Source organism: Lissotriton vulgaris, chromosome 10 (assembly GCF_964263255.1).
Source record: "Lissotriton vulgaris chromosome 10, aLisVul1.2, whole genome shotgun sequence".
NCBI classification, from domain to species: domain Eukaryota; kingdom Metazoa; phylum Chordata; class Amphibia; order Caudata; family Salamandridae; genus Lissotriton; species Lissotriton vulgaris.
The window spans coordinates 248,791,003-248,806,988 of NC_141698.1; positions in this window are offsets into that span (position 1 = coordinate 248,791,003).

Below are 15,986 nucleotides of genomic sequence, written 5' to 3' on the forward strand. Positions count from 1 at the left end.
TGCACTGCTCCCATTCTGCAAAGTCCTAACTACTCCAAAGAATTCATTGTCCAAACAGATGCTTCGGAGTTGGGAATAGGGGCTGTACTATCACAATTGAATGAAGAAGGTCAAGACCAGCCAGTAGCTTTTATTAGCAGAAGGCTGACCCCTAGAGAGAAACGCTGGTCAGCTATTGAGAGGGAGGCCTTTGCTGTGTTTAGGGTCCTGAAGAAGCTGAGGCCATACTCGTTTGGCACTTACTTCACAGTTCAGACAGAGCATAAGCCCCTCTTGTGGCTAAAACAGATGAAGGGTGAAAATCCCAAACTGCTCAGGTGGTCCATTTCCCTACAGGGGATGGACTATACAGTGGAACATAGACCTGGGAGTAACCATGCCAATGCAGACAGACTCTCCAGATATTTCCACTTAGAACATGAAGACTCAACTGGTCAAGGTTAGTTTAATGTCCCTGCGTATGGGGGGGGGGCGGGGTTGTGTAGGAGAGTAGGGTCTGCTTCCTATGGTTACCCCCACTTTTTGCTGTGATTTTCTGTTTTTTTCGACTTTAGTGTGGCTGTGGACCTGCTAATCAGGCCCACAGCCCAGCTGATCTCTCTCTAAATTGATACCATGTACTTTAGGTACATACCAGATTGTTCACTGGGTCACCCTTGTGAGCCCCTGTATAGTGTACCATAGGTACCCAGGGCATAGGTGCACCCTAGGCCTACCAGGGGCTGCAGCATGTATTCTGCCACCCCTGGTTAGCCTTCCAAACTGACACCATAGGGCTGTTCGTACAGCCTGGGCAAGGTGGTGTAATCACCCCTTACTTAGATATAGTATACCTATATCTATATACATATATAGACACATATACACCTATAAGCCACTCCTAAGGCAGACCTCGACAATCCTGGAGGTAGAGTGCTTGGTTTTATGTGAGAGGGTGCCCTAGCATGAGCTGAGCCCCTCTGCAGCTTTCGGAACCATCTCCTTGTAGCTGTTCTATGATATAGCCATACCATATACTCTTAAGTGCATTATAATCCTCGCAGTTAATGCTAACTTTGGTTTGGCTTTATCAAAACATGTCGTGTAAGGTGTCAAACACTAACCCCCCCCCCACCAGTTCTGGTGGCGGGGGTAGCATTCCACCCCTCTAGAGAGAGAAGACATGTAGTTACTGGGTTACCCGGTTAAAGTTAAACAGAGCCCCAGCCTTACAAAATGGATGCTGCTGCCACATACACGAGTATGCCCTCCTGCTGCTGGACGAAACTCCGGCAGGGGAGGCTTGGACAATAGGTTTCCTGCCAGGAAGGTGCTGGCACCTCCCCAGACAGGCTTTAGTGAATTGGAGTACGGTGGGTTGCATTCAGTGAATGCTTTTCAGACACTGCCTTAGGGACACAAGGTGCTTCATGCATTTCCCAGTTCAAACAGGTTGCTGGGGCACTCAGCCCCAGCTCTGGCACGAAACTGGACAAAGGGGAAGGGGTGTAACCACCCCCTCCCCAGGTCCACCCATAGGAGGGACCTTAGAGTTAGCCCAACCCCTAAACTTACTATACGTATAGAACCCCAGTCCCTAGGACTTTAGATTACCCTGGACGAAACTATGCAACATATATCCTGGACCTTTGACATTCCATTTCAACTGGAAGATGGAAGAAATCTCTCTTGTGGTCAAGAAGTGACCACCCTGTTCAAACAGGCACCAACAGCATCTTTGCCAGTCTGCCTTTTGGAGGCTCCCGCCGGATCCCGAAGAATCTGCGACACTGGACATGGACATTCCAGACATCTCGGACCCCGACCTTCGCTCCCAGCAAAGCTGGGACCCGTGGCGGACACGAGAGACGTGGGACCGGAACTCCTGGACATCCTGCATTTTGCTACCTGCATCGACTTCCCGAGGTATCCCGAAGGTGTGCATTGAGGTGCTTGAAGCCCCAGCCCGAGCACCTTTTGCACCGAAGCTAAGAGGCCCACACTCCACAAGAGTCCTGTGGGCCCACCTGTGTGAATTTCAGCTCGACGCGTCTTCGCGGTTCTTAGTCTGTTGGCTATTGAGCCCCCTGGAAGACCAACCTTTGTTCCAACTTGCTTTCCTGGTTGCTAGAGGCTTGCTCCAACTTCCCTGCAAAGGAGAAGTTCTACAGACCTTGCTGGTCTGCACCGTAGCCAATCTCGACATAATGCGTGGGGCGTTTGCCAAGGCTTGTTGGGTCCAATCCGGATACCGACACTGCAGTCAACTAGATCCTTTGTGAGACAGCTTGATTCCAGCTACTGGTCATGGTTGACACCTCCTGGTCCTCGTGGCTGAAGAGACAAACTTCACCTTTTCACCTGAAATCACCCGACATCTGGTGGCATCTTTCTATCGCCACCCTGGTCACTGGCTAATGGCCCAGACTCTATCTACTCTGCTTTCAGGTTCTTCACATCTCCGATCCACCCTTGGATCCACCCGGACACTTTTCCTCTGGTCGCCTGCAGCACTTCTTCGCAGCTCTCCATTGGAATCGATGACGAAACTCAACACGAAAAGACACCTATGCACCCGGCTTCCCTGGGTGAGGTAACACGAGTACTCCGGTGCTCCCATGGGTATTGACTCTCCAAGTGTCCTAGTCTAAAAGGGTTCCATCGCAGTTCACCTCCTTGTACCCTTTTTCTTAAAAATTGTAACTTGTTTGTTCCCCATAGAAAGTCAATGGTAACCCGCGGCTGTGTTTAGACACTGCACGCGTCTCCCGTGGGCCTCCTACATCCTAACCTTTGGTTGTCCTGATAAGCACCAGCCATTCCACAGGCCCCAGGCCTGCTTTCTATTCCACACGTGGTTCTTATACCACTATTTTAGTATATGGTTTGTGAGGCCCCTAGGGCAAAACGTATACTGTGCATCTTATCGTATGCTAATTAAGTTCCTTGTATTGTACTTTTACCTCTGACCTCATAAAGAGTCCAGATGGGTTGTGTTTAGAATAATTACATATATATTTGATATATACCTTGTGTGGCGTGCTTTCATTTGGTACTCAAGAGATTATAAATGGTAAAACAACTTGCTTAACTCGTCTCCAAGTCTTAGCCTGAAGGCTGCTCTCCACAGCTACCACCAAGGATAGCTTTCTATAAGGTTGACTTTATAACCTATAGTTAAGACTAGCCTGACGGTTAGTCCAACCATGCACTGTTCACTCAGTGTTTTCCCACACCTATTCTGCTTATAACTTTAAATTAATTCATAATACCATCAGTATTCATGCTTTTTAATTTTCTTAGTTTTCAACAAAATTCATTTTGTATAACACAAATCATAAATTCATCATAATCATTTCAAAATTGTAAATCACATATACATTTATACATTATATTGATTTTCTTGTTTCATATTTTTTCAATCAGCATTAACATTTGACACGCCCGATGTATTTCGGTACCCCAACGGTACCTTCCTCAGGGGAAATACTAGAGGGAAAAAATAAGAATGTGTGTATTAACTCATGAGCCCATGGAAGCTGGTTATGTATGTACCTCATCGGATATAAATATGCATACCTCAATTGGAATAATATCTGCGAAGTCTCCCTATAGAGTAAAGAGATATCGGTCTATTATATTTCATCTCACAATTTAATAGTGAGTTTAAACGCCGTCAATTTATATTTCTTACCTAGAGGTGCTTTGAACTGGTTTAGTTTAATGCTGTAATAAAGACCACAGAGGTAACGTATTAGAACCGTACCTATATGTACATCAACAATCACATGAGACAGACTCTATGCAATGAAATTGCATAGCCTACCTGTTTTTGACACTTTATCGGTCGGGAACCTGTTAGTTGTTTTAAAAAAGCATAACGAGATTTCGTTACATCTCTATCGTTTTCCTTCTCGTTGTTACCATTCTTGTATAAGTTAGGGAAAATCCTACCTGAAAATGTGATAAGCTGCGTGTATCTGCAAAAAAACAGACACGAGTATAAATCGATCGTTATGACCAGAACTCCGCAGTCTGTTATAGACGCCAAGTTTATAATAAATAATGGCCAGAGTAGCGCTAATAGACGGTAAACATACCTCTTGATAGTGTTCTCTCAACTTGCTCACGAACGCCAAAATTTTCCGAAAGTTGTCTCCCTGCACGGTTGGTATGTTTATGCACGCGTCTGGGTGCAAATACTAAAAACGGACTGGGGTTCATACTTCGGAATGCTAGTGACGGGCACCATCTTACAATGGTGCAATGTTGAATCGATCGATTAAACATATTAGAGGATGTGCGTTATAATTTAACACTATTCATGATAGTGTGTTCACAACTAGCTCACGGCCGCCACGGTTTTCAAAGATAGTCTCCATGAGTAGCTATTATGTTTATACACGCCTTTGGGTGCAAATACTAAAAACGGACTAAGGTTCTTACTCCAGAATGCCCGTACCGGATCGGGCTCCATCTTACAATGGTGCGATGATAGATTAATAGTTTGAACTTTTTGAAAGATATGTGTTATGATCTAACGTTATTCAATTGTATCCATTTTAAAATAAAAAGTTTTGACTCTTGGTCAATTATTGCGTATCATCTTGACCAAGCTTGCACCTATATGAAGCTATCGCTTAGTATTTGAACGCTCTCCTATTCCTTATTAAATATATATACTCTAAATGTACGGTAAAGTCGCATTCTAAGTGAGACCCACATTAACTCGTTTGGTGCTCTACTTGTTGATAGCCTTTGTGTGATTTACCAATTGTGGTGGCTCCTGAGTCTGTTGTGTGCCTCAACTATAAGACGGCTTCTGAGTCTGTTCTCTGCCTCACAGTGGAATATTTAGAATCAAGTGTAACATAGTATAGGTTGCCTAGACCTGATTGTTTATGGTTATCTCCACTAGTAGAATTATATGGGTATACATGTATCTATATACTAAATACTAAATGACTCCCCATGATGGAGACTGATCAGTATCTTTAGTTCAAGACTAGTGTTGTCTCATGTGCGTCAAATGTACATTTATACATTGAGGAAACAATAAAGTTACAATAGAATAATGATTACAATGTGTAACATTATCTCAAAATACAACATCAGTAACAGTAATTCAATATATCAGATATAGTGCTAAAGCTGCTATTATTCATTTAGTATTGCCACTATACTCCTTAAGGAAAAAGTCAAAGGTCTATTGGGTGATCTTTTCTCAGTGCCAACTGTCTTTCACAGGTAGCAAGATAGGTCATATCTGTCACTAAGCCCCTTGGGGGACATTGTTTGTAAAGTCTTAATCCAAAATAGCTCTCGCTGGAGCAATTTCTGTCTGTTATCCACGCCCTGTTGCATTGCTAGTTTCTCTATAACAAAAAAACGTAATTGGGAAATAGAGTGATTAAATTCTTTCCAATGTTGTGCTAACGGTGATGCTAGTGCTAAGTTTCTAATCTTGCTCTTATGTTCCGTCACTCTGATTTTAATTTTACGCTCCGTTTTTCCCACATACATCTTCCCACATGGGCATTTAATGCCATAGATCACATTTTGTGTGTTGCAATCACTCGTGTGCCTTAATTTAATCATTTTTCCTGTTGTGGGGTGATTGAATGTGTCTCCTGTGATAACATTATTGCAATGTATGCAATTTTGACAGCGTAATGTTCCTTTGTACACTGTTGCCTCACTTTGTGGTTTTGGATGTTTTAGAATTTACAAAACCACAAAGTGAGGCAACAGTGTACAAAGGAACATTACGCTGTCAAAATTGCATACATTGTGGGGTGTGGCTTCGAGGGCGAAGATGGCGGACGCGGCTCTGTAGAGCTCCTGCCGGCCCGTTCACTATCCGCTAACTTATCCTGGCCCTGAACCCTCTTACTTCGCCCGCTGCAGTGGAGGTGCTTGCTGGTGGCCGGTGGAGCGCAGCGGTGTGTTCGTTGGAGCTCCGGACCTCCATTTGTGCGTCAGCTGGAGGGTGAGCCTGCTGGGCCTACTTGCCGCGTTGTGAGCCGGGACTTCGATTTTTGTCCCGCCCGCCGGCAGGCCTTGGATGCCGGGCGGACGGCGGGCGTCTGGACCCGCGAACTTGGCGCGGAGTCTCTGGAGGTAGGGGGACGACGCGCCCTGCTGCTGCTTCCTGCGGAGTAGTGTCCCGACGAGACGGCGGTGCAAATCCGGAAGTCGCCCCGTTCATACTGCCCTCACGGAGTCGTGGGGCTTGCTGAGCCGACTGGAGCGGGTGGACTGGAGGCGCCATTTCGGCGGCCCCGCTCTGGTCTCGTGATTGGCGACTGCTGCGCCTTGGAGGAGTGGTGCTGCCTGGGTCCCGGCCTGTGCTTTGGCGGACTGGTGGCGTGTGGACACTGAGTGGCTTGGTGTGCTCCGGGCGCCCCGGCCGGGGCCTCGTTGGTGGACATTTGCGCGGAGCGACCCTATTGCTGGTGCGTGCCGCCTGGCTGCCTCTGCTGCCGCCATGACTAGAGGCGGGGGTGGCACGGCCGCCACTAAGACGGGGCCCATTGACAAATTCACTGGCTCTGGTGGCGGTGCCGGGGCGGCCGGTGGGGACCAGAATGCTGGACCGGATAACGCTTCAGAAAAGGGGGTGGTGATGAACAGAGTTTCTGAATAAAGCAGAATACTCTTACCCAGTCAACAGATCAGGGCTTGATCCATCACCGTTTTTTAGCTCACTGCACCATCCCAGATCAGAACCTGGCTACATGCAAATTAGTCTGTCCCTGGCACAGTGCATCATGGGAACAGGGCAGACCAAACTACCAAGCCAATTCTTTTACTGGAAAGGAAACAAGCTTCCGGGGACCGGTTTCTGGCATTACAGCCGTCTTCGGCCCGGCTTGCTTGAATCCTGATGGTACAGTGAGCAAGGGACTCATGTCTGAGTATACCCTTCCACGCTTATGGTGGACAAAACGATTCAGAAAAGGGGGTGGTGATGAACAGAGTTTCTGAATAAAGCAGAATACTCTTACCCAGTCAACAGATCAGGGCTTGATCCATCACCGTTTTTTAGCTCACTGCACCATCCCAGATCAGAACCTGGCTACATGCAAATTAGTCTGTCCCTGGCCCAGTGCATCATGGGAACAGGGCAGACCAAACTACCAAGCCAATTCTTTTACTGGAAAGGAAACAAGCTTCCGGGGACCGGTTTCTGGCATTACAGCCGTCTTCGGCCCGGCTTGCTTGAATCCTGATGGTACAGTGAGCAAGGGACTCATGGATAACGCGGCTCTGCTGACGGCCATTACGCAGTCCCGTGATATGCTGGATGCGAAGATCGGCGTGGTGGGTGCCGATGTGATGCTGCTGCGTCAGGACCTTCGCAATGCGGTCGCCCACATCACTGAGGCGGAGACCAGGGTCACGGCGGTGGAAGGAGACGTTGGCGCCCTCAAGAAGAAGGTTGCCGACCTGGAGCAGACTCAGCGGGGCCTAGCGCTTCGTGTGAAACACGCGGAAGGGCGGGCGCGACGCAACAACCTGCGCTTTGTTGGCTTTCCGGAGGACTGTGAGAAGGGGCCTATGGACGCTTTGCTGTCCCGTTGGCTGGAGAGCTGGCTGCCTCCAGACACCCTGTTGCGCTGCTTCGTGGTGGAGCGCGCACACCGCGCCTTGTCGCAGAAGCCGCCGGCCGGGGAGCGGCCCCGCCCGATCATCGCCCGGATCCTCAACTTCCATGACAGGGACGTCATTCTCCGTGAGGCGCGGTTTAAGGACACCCTGCTCTATGACAATCATAAGATCATGATTTTCCCGGACTATACCAGGCTGGTCCAGCAGCAGAGGCATTCCTTCCTGGCAGCCAAGGCCAAGCTGCGAGGCCTGAAGATTCAATACTCGCTGCTCTACCCGGCCCGCCTCCGGGTGATCTTCAACTCTAAGACCCACTTCTTCGATACTCCGGAGGCCGTCTTCAGCTGGACCGACGAAGCGGTCAGGCTTCGACCGCACGTCCAACCGGGGTTGCACTCCGGGTCATCGCGCAGCTCATCTCAAGACCGGAGCGATCAGCCGAGCAAAGGGAAACGGCAGCGCAAGTCTCGGTCGAGACGGAGGTCCCTGTCCCGGGACCCCCTTCTGGGGGACACGCAGCCTGATACCGATCATTCTGGCAAGGGCCCCTGATCGTCGTCCACTGACTGCCTGCTCCTTGCCTTTCATCTGTGGCCGTACACTGCGGCGGCTGTGCTTTGGTCGGATGGACAAACATTGGCTGGTGCAGTATTACCTTGTTCCTTGGCGCATGCTTGGGACCCTTGCGAACTGATGTTTTCTATGATGCATTGCTTCTGGCCTTAATGTATGCTTAAGGAAGGGGTTTGGGGCACGTTCTATGGGCTGCCTCCTCCTGTTGGGGCTGGGGGGTGGTTGTGGGAGTGCGTTTGGTTGGTTGTAGGGGGGCTAATTGGGATCCTTTGGCATGGCTGGCTTTCGGCGCAATGTTCTGGGCCTGAAGTACCCTATGCCGCGACAGATACTTCATTGTTCCTTGAGGTATAGGGGTGGGGGTGGGGGTTATTGGGGTGTTGGGTTGCTTATGGGGTTGGTCTGGTTGCGAGGGGTTGTGGGGGTCGGGGTTGTGTTCTGTTGGGTGCATGTGCTTTTTGTGATCTTTGCAACTGGGGTGTTGAAGGCCTGGGTCTGGAGCTGGGGATTGCGGGGATTGGCTCATCGTGACAATGGCTGATGTCCCACGGCTAGCGTCTCCTGGCGCTTCCATGCTTATTCTGAGCTGGAATGTTCGGGGTCTCCTGGACAAGATTAAGCGGGGGCTGTGCTTCGCTGGGCGAAGGGGGACCAGGCAGATGTGCTCCTTCTTCAGGAAACGCACATGTTGGGCACTAAGGCATTGAGTCTGCAGCGGTTTGGCTTTCACCAGGTCTTCCATGCCGGGTTTACTAGGGGCTCGAGGGGGGTGGCCGTTCTTATCCACAGACGGTTGGCTTACACTCACGAGCGTCAGTGGCTTGATCCTCAGGGCTGATTTGTGTTTGTGCAGGGGAGGATTGGTGTAGAGCCTGTGGTGTTTGGTAGCATGTATGCCCCTCCCCCGCTGCAGTGGACCCTTGCGGAGCGGTTTTTTGCCCTATGGACTGAGCTCCCCCGTTCCCTGGCTGTGATTGGTGGCGACTGGAATGATGTGGTGGACATGGCGTTGGACAGGCAGAGGGGACAGGGGGTTGCGACTGTAGCCTCCACTACACGGTTGGGTGCAATGATTGAGGGTCTTGGATGGGTGGATGCTTGGCGACACCTGCATGCAGGGAGGCGGGAATACACATACGTCTCGGCTGTGCATGGCTCCCTCTCGCGCCTTGATTGTGTGTTTGTACCGGGGGCCTTCCTCGACAGGGTGAAAGGGGCATCGATCCGGCCGAGCGGGCTGTCTGACCACTCCCCCGTAGCGGTCCAAATTGATCTTGGTAGGGCGCGCCAGCCGTTCCGGTGGCGGATGTCTACGTGGCATCTGCAGGGTCCGGACTACTCCCAGCATCTGCGCGGTGCGATTGCCCGCTATTGGCAGGACAACCTTACGGGGGGGTAGACGCGGTGACGGTCTGGGAGGCTATGAAGCCCACTTTGAGGAGTATAGACATCGCCTGGTGCGCTTCTGCTCGCCGGACTACACAAGACAGCATTGTTACAGCTGCGACGCGGGTGGAGGAGCTGGAGGCACAACATAGGGAAGTGGCGGATGATATGACGCTGCGGCTTCTTTTACAGGCGCAGCAGTCTTACTCCTCGATCTTATTAGATGAGGCTCGCCAGGCGTGGTTGGCTACGCGTAGCAGGGTGTACCAGTGGGGTGACAAGTCGTGCACCATGCTCCACAGGCTTTGTCAGCAGACTTTGCAGCCGCTTACTCTTCCGGGGCTTGTTGACGACGCCGGGGTGGCGATTACAGACCCTGTGCTCCTTGCGGCGAGCTTTGCCCGTTATTATGGGCGTCAGTATGCCTCTCCGGAGAACCTTCCCCCCGACGGTATCGAGGGATACCTCGCGGCGGTCCCACCACTGGCTGTCTCCGATGAGGTGCGTGATGCCTTGGATCTCCCCCTGACAGCTGAGGAGTTGGGCGACGCACTGGGGCAGCTTAATGTGGGTAAGGCGCCTGGGCCGAGCGGGTTCCCCAGCAAATTCTATAAGAAATTTCATCTGCAGCTCGGGCCACATTACAAGCGGGCGTTAGAGCAGGCGCGGAGGCATGGCAGCCTCCCCCCGGACTGGCGTCATGCCGAAATCGTGGTATTCCAGAAGCCAGGCAGACCCCCTGATCGCCACGAGTCCTATCATCCCATCTCCCTCATTAATTTTGAGGTCAAGCTCCTGGCCAAGGCGCTCGCGAACCGCCTGCTTCCACACATCTCGGCCCTCGTCCACCCGGATCAGGCGGGCTTTATGCCACGCCGGGCGATGAGACACAACATCCGGCGGGCGCAGGCCGCGGTCGACGCAATTGGGTCCTCCGGGGATCAGGCGGCGCTTCTGCTGGCAGATATTGACAGTGCCTTTGATTCGGTCAGCTGGACCTATCTCTTTGCTCTTCTGCCATTACTGAACTTGGGCCCGGTCTTTATCTCCTATGTAAAGTTGCTTTATACGGATGTCACCGCTTCGGTGCGTGTTTCTGGGGCGATCTCCGCTCGGTTTCCTGTGACCAGGGGCACTCGTCAGGGGTGTCCCCTCTCCCCGTACCTATTCGTGCTAGCTATGGAGCCGCTGGCCGCCCGGGTGCGCAGGGACGCGCTTTATCGAGGCTTTGTGTGGGGGGCAGATCACTCAGACCGCATAGCCTTGTATGCCGATGACGTGCTCTTCTTCATGACTGATTTGCAGCGTACGGGCCCCCGTATCCTTGAGTTATTGCAAGAGTTTGGTCAGGCGTCGGGGCTCTTTCTTAATCCGCGCAAGTCGACCCTATGGGTGTTGGGGGGTGACGCAGTGTGCTGCCCGTGGGCTGCGTCCCTTCAGGTGGCTGTTGATGGCGTGAAGTACTTGGGCGTTTTCCTCTCTGCCTCGGCCTCGGTGGCGTGGGATCGAAATGTTCAGCCGGTGTGGGATCGGGTCCAGATGGACGTCAAGACGTGGACACGTATGCCCCTTAATGTTTATGGCCGGTCGGCCATCTTCAAGATGGTGGCCCTGCCTCGGCTTCTTTACCAGCTGCAGAACCATCCATTCAAGATCGACCCGCAGTGGTTCCGAAGTGTTAACTCTGTGCTGGGCCGGTTTTTGTGGGCTGGGGGTGTCTCCAGGGTTGCGCTGCGCACGTGCTTTCTTTCTACGTACTGCGGCGGCTTGGCCTTTGCGGATCTATTGCCTTATTATCAGGCCTCCCACCTCCTGATGCTCAACGAGTGGTGGTATGGGGACCGTAGTGATCCGGCCTATGCTCTGGAGCATTCTCTAATGGGTGGTGCCTCCCTTCACACCTTACTGTACTCGGCCAGGCGGCGGAGCCTGCTGCCGAAAGTCACCCAGGTGGTCTTCGCGGTCTGGCGAAAAGCCCTGCACCGTATGGGTTGGTGGGGTAGACTGACGGCCGAGACTCCGTTATGACGTAATGGCTTGCTCCCGGCGCTGGCGTCTCTGTCCGGGTTTGGCGGATGGGACGCAATCGGGATTTTGTCCCTCGGCCATGTCCTCACTGGTACTACACTTAAGTCCTTTCAGGACCTTAGTTCTGAATTTAACATGCCCAGGTCCCAGTTTTTCCGGTACCTCCAGTTCCGCCATGCCCTCGCCCCTAGCCTGGTGGGCTTGGAGCAACTCCCCGACTTTAGTCCCATTGAGGCAAAACTCTTTATGGGAGACCTGGGCGACAAGAAGGTCTCTCAGATATACCGTTCCCTGGTTACCCACTGCTCCTCTTCCCTGTCGACATTGAAGGCCTCCTGGGAGAATGATGTTGGCCCCCTGGATGAAGATGATTGGCGTGAGGCCCTTGAATCTCCCCGTGGTGCCGCCATAGCCATCCGCCTTCGCTTTATCCAATTCAAATACCTTCACAGGGCATATTATACTAGGGACCGTCTGTGGCGAGCGGGTCTTATAGCTGCTCCGGAGTGTCTGAGGTGCGGTGCTGAAAGGGGGACGCTTTTCCATACCGTGTGGTCCTGTGAGAGACTGACTAGATTCTGGGCTGGGGTTTGGGACTGCCTGTCGGAGGTATTGGGGTGGGATCTGCCCCGTACCCCTAGGCTGGACCTTCTTCATGTTCTTGAAAACGTTGGAGGTAACATCTACAAACGTCACCTGTTGCTACTGGGTCTGGTGGTGGCCAAGCGGGATCTGGCCCAGGCCTGGAAGAGTGAACGTGCCCCCCCGCTTGGTGCGTGGAGGGCAGGATTGGACTTTCTCATGGGTCTGGAGCAGCCTGTATTTGAAGCCCGGGGGTGTCCTCGCAAACATTACAAAATTTGGAAACGGTGGGCGGATTACAGGGGCCTGGCCCTTGACCCTCCGTCGGACATTGACGATGTACTGCCTCCAGATGTGGATCCTGTACCCTAAGCTGCTGGCCGACACCGCCTTTGCTTTTCACCTCATGTTGCTAGGCTGTGATCACGTGCACTGGGTTAGGGTGGGATAAGGGGTGGGTAGTTTGGGTTTCGCGTTGGTGGGCGTTGTTTGGGTTGGTTGGGATGGGGGAGGTTTGGGGTTTGTCATTCTAAAACTTTGGGTTCACTGCTGTGCCTCTATATATGTGTCATTGACAGTCTCCTCCTGACTGTGGAGGGCTGTACCGAATCTTGCTTGAACTCTTAATAAAAACGGTTTTGAAAAAAAAAAAATTGCATACATTGCAATAATGTTATCACAGGAGACACATTCAATCACCCCACAACAGGAAAAATGATTAAATTAAGGCACACGAGTGATTGCAACACACAAAATGTGATCTAGGGCATTAAATGCCCATGTGGGAAGATGTATGTGGGAAAAACGGAGCGTAAAATTAAAATCAAAGTGACGGAACATAAGAGCAAGATTAGAAACTTAGCACTAGCATCACCATTAGCACAAAATTGGAAATAATTTTATCACTCTATTTCCCAATTACATTTTTTTGTTATAGAGAAACTAGCAATGCAACAGGGCGTGGATAACAGACAGAAATTGCTCCAGTGAGAGCTATTTTGGATTAAGACTTTACAAACAATGTCCCCCAAGGGGCTTAATGACAGATATGACCTATCTTGCTACCTGTGAAAGACAGTTGGCACTGAGAAAAGATCACCCAATAGACCTTTAACTTTTTCATTAGGGAGTATAGTGGCAATACTAAATGAATAATAGCAGCTTTAGCACTATATCTGATATATTGAATTACTGTTACTGATGTTGTATTTTGAGATAATGTTACACATTGTAATCATTATTCTATTGTAACTTTATTGTTTCCTCAATGTATAAATGTACATTTGACGCACATGAGACAACACTAGTCTTGAACTAAAGATACTGATCAGTCTCCATCATGGGGAGTCATTTAGTATTTAGTATATAGATACATGTATACCCATATAATTCTACTAGTGGAGATAACCATAAACCATCAGGTCTAGGCAACCTATACTATGTTACACTTGAATCTAAATATTCCATTGTGAGGCAGAGAACAGACTCAGAAGCCGTCTTATAGTTGAGGCACACAACAGACCCAGGAGCCACCACAATTGGTAAATCACACAAAGGCTATCAACAAGCAGAGCACCAAACGAGTTAACGTGGGTCTCACTTAGAATGCGACTTTACCGTACATCTAGAGTATATATATTTAATAAGGAACAGGAGAGCGTTCAAATACTAAGCGATAGCTTCATATAGGTGCAAGCTTGGTCAAGATGATACGCAATAATTGACCAAGAGTCAAAACTTTTTATTTTAAAATGGATACAATTGAATAACGTTAGATCATAACGCATATCTTTCAAAAAGTTCAAACTATTAATCTATCATCGCACCATTGTAAGATGGAGCCCAATCCGGTACGGGCATTCTGGAGTAAGAACCTTAGTCCGTTTTTAGTATTTGCACCCAAAGGCGTGTATAAACATAATAGTTACTCATGGAGACTATCTTCGAAAACCTTGGCGGCCGTGAGCTAGTTGTGAACACACTATCATGCATGGTGTTAAATTATAACGCACATCCTCTAATATGTTTAATCGATCGATTCAACATTGCACCATTGTAAGATGGCGCCCGTCACTAGCATTCCGAAGTATGAACCCCAGTCCGTTTTTAATATTTGCACCCAGACACGTGCATAAACATACCAACCGTCCAGGGAGACAACTTTCAGAAAATGTTGGCGTTCGTGAGCAAGTTGAGAGAACACTATCAAAGGTATGTTTACCGTCTATTAGCGCTACTCTGGCCATTATTTATTATAAAGTTGGCGTCTATCACAGACTGCGGAGTTCTGGTCATAACGGTCGATTTATACTCGTGTCTGTTTTTTTTGCAGATACACGCAGCTTATCACATTTTCAGGTAGGATTTTCCCTAACTTATACAAGAATGGTAACAACGAGTTGGAAAACGATAGAGATCTAACGAAATCTCGTTATGCTTTTTTAAAACAACTAACAGGTTCCCGACCGATAAATTGTCAAAAACAGGTAGGCTATGCAATTTCATTGCATAGAGTCTTTCTCATGTGATTGTTGATTTACATATAGGTACGGTTCTAATACGTTACCTCTGTGGTCTTTATTACAGCATTAAACTAAACCAGTTCAAAGCACCTCTAGGTAAGAAATATAAATTGACGGCGTTTAAACTCACTATTAAATTGTGAGATGAAATATAATAGACCGATATCTCTTTACTTTACAGGGAGACTTCGCAGATATTATTCCAATTGAGGTATGCATATTTATATCCGATGAGGTACATACATAACCAGCTTCCATGGGCTCATGAGTTAATAAACACATTCTTATTTTTTCCCTCTAGTATTGCCCCTGAGGAAGGTACCGTTGGGGTACCGAAATACATCGGGCGTGTCAAATGTTAATGCTGATTGAAAAAATATGAAACAAGAAAATCAATATAATGTATAAATGTATATGTGATTTACAATTTTGAAATGATTATGATGAATTTATGATTTGTGTTATACAAAATGAATTTTGTTGAAAACTAAGAAAATTAAAAAGCATGAATACTGATGGTATTATGAATTAATTTAAAGTTATAAGCAGAATAGGTGTGGGAAAACACCGAGTGAACAGTGCATGATTGGACTAACCGTCAGGCTAGTCTTAACTATAGTTGAACCTAGGAGTGACAACCCTTACAACCATAGCACCAATTTACAAGAAGGTTTAAACATTTACAAGCTGGGAGTGCTCCTCACGCACCCTTCATTTATTTTTCTGACTTTATAACCTACTATCAATAAGGGTCGATTAGGCTGGTGCAAGGTGCCCACTAGAACTAGTGGACATCATATACCAGGCTAACTTCTCACATGAGGTTCTTCAGAAGAATAATATAGGGCCGTTTCTGAAATAGAATATCCTCTTTTGATTGATTATTTGTATGTTGTGTCTAATGATTTCTGTTCTGTTCACTAACAGATATGTGCTGCCCTACAACCATTGCCAGAGGGGTCAGGACATCAGACCCAACCAGGGAACAAAGCGAATCTAATTTGTAGCCAAGGTGAAGGAGGAAGACCGGCAGAAGCATGTACCCCTACCACTGCCGGATAAATCTTGGGTGAAAGACGGGGTCACAAAACAGGATGGAGAGCAGATCCTTCTCTTTGTTCCTGTTTTTTGATGCCCAGCTAAGAGAGGCACAGTCTGATAACTAGAGCAAGGAATTTTTGCCTGAGTGATCCCCTCTGAAACAAGGGTTACTTCAGATACACCGGGTTCTGTGTATCAGGCCTCTGAGTTCCGGTCCCCAAGTGAATGCAAGTCTGCACCTATGTTTGTTGATAAGGAGGTGCC